We start from the raw sequence: 1,779 nt of genomic DNA, 5'->3' as shown, positions 1-1,779 counted from the left end.
ACCCCCATTACCCACCAGTCACCCAGTCACCCCAGTTACTCCCAGTTACTCCAGTCACCTCCAGTACTCCCATCACTCCCACTACTCCCATACCCCTACAACTCCCCCAGTTACCCCTCCCAGTTACTCCTCCCCAGTTAACTCTCCAATCACCCCCAGTACTCCCAGTCACTCCCAGTACTCCCAGTCACCCCAGTACTCCCATCACGTCCAGATCACTCCCCAGTTACTCCAGTTACACCCAGAACTCATCCCCTCCCAGTACTCCCCCAGTACTCCCGTTCACTCCATACTCCCAGTTACTCCCAGTCACTCCCAGTACTCCCATCACTCCCAGTCACTCCCAGTACTCCCCCTTACTCCCAGTACTCCTTCCCATCACTCCCAGTACTCCCAGTCACTCCCATCAGTCTCCCCAGTTACTCCCAGTCTCCCCCAGTACTCCCATCTCTCCCAGTACTCCCTTACTCCCAGTTACTCCAGTCACCCCCAGTCACTCCCACTCCACCCCACTACTCCCCGTTCCTCCCCCCACTCCCCCTTATCCCCCCATCGCTCCCAACTCCCCCAACCCCTCCCAGTTCCCCCCAGTCCTCCCAGTTCCCCCGTGGCCCCCGTGACCCCGTGACCCCGTGACCCCGCCGTGACCCCGTGACCCCCCCGTGACCCCAGGAGTACCTGCCGTGCCCCCCGGGCTGCCCGGCGGCGCTGCACGGGGTGATGCTGCGCTGCTGGGCCCGCGACGCCGCCGACCGCCCGTCCTTCGGCCTCCTGCACCGCCTGCTGCGCCACCACACGGCCCTGGCCTGACCTTCCTCCCGGCCGGCCTCTTCCTCGCCAGCAGCAGCCTTCATCCCCCCTCCTCCTCTTCCTCCTCCTCCTCCTCCTCCTCCTCCTCCTCCTCCTCCTCCTCCTCTTCCTCCTCCTCCTCCTCGTCCTCGTCCTCCTCCTCCTCCTCTTCCTCCTCCTCCTCTTCCTCCTCCTCCTCCTCGTGCTTCATCCTCCTTATAACCCTCCTCCTCCTCCCTCCTTCAGCCTTCATCTTCCTCCTCCTCCTCTTCCACCTCCTTCTCCTTGGTCTTCCTCATCCTCATTCTTCTTCTTCCTTCATCTTCCTCCTCCTTCTCTTCCACCTCTTTCTCCTTCATCTTCCTCCTCAGCCTCCTCCTTCTTCATCCTCCTCCTTCCCTTCCACGTCCTTCATCTTCCTCATCATCCTCCTCACTCTTCCTCCTCCTCATCTTCCACCTCTTTGTCCTTCATCTTCCTCCTCATCCTCTTCATTCTTCATTCTCCTCCTCCTTCATCTTCTTCCTCCTTCTGTTCTACCTCCTTCTTCTTCATCTTCCTCCTCATCCTCCTCCTTCTCTTCCACCTCCTTCTTCTTCTTCCTCATCATCCTCCACCTTCATCTTCCTCCTCCTTCTGTTCTACCTCCTTCTTCTTCATCTTCCTCCTCATCCTCCTCATTCTTCTTCCTCCTCCTTCTCTTCCACCTCCTTCTTCTTCATCTTCCTCCTCCTCCTTCCACCTTCATCTTCCTCCTCCTTCTCTTCCACCTCCTTCTCCTTCATCTTCCTCCTCATCCTCCTCCTTCTTCATCCTCCTCCTTCTCTTCCACCTCCTTCATCTTCCTCATCATCCTCCACCTTCATCTTCCTCCTCCTTCCCTTCCACCTCCTTCTTCTTCATCTTCCTCATCATCCTCCGCCTTCATCTTCTTCCTCCTTCTGTTCTACCTCCTTCTCCTTCATCTTCCTCCTCATCCTCCTCCTTCAT

The sequence above is a fragment of the Strix uralensis genome, chromosome 35 (genome assembly GCF_047716275.1).
Source record: "Strix uralensis isolate ZFMK-TIS-50842 chromosome 35, bStrUra1, whole genome shotgun sequence".
Taxonomy (NCBI): Eukaryota; Metazoa; Chordata; class Aves; order Strigiformes; family Strigidae; genus Strix; species Strix uralensis.
The sequence above is the reverse complement of the archived record's forward strand: the minus strand, read 5'-3'. Positions refer to the sequence as shown.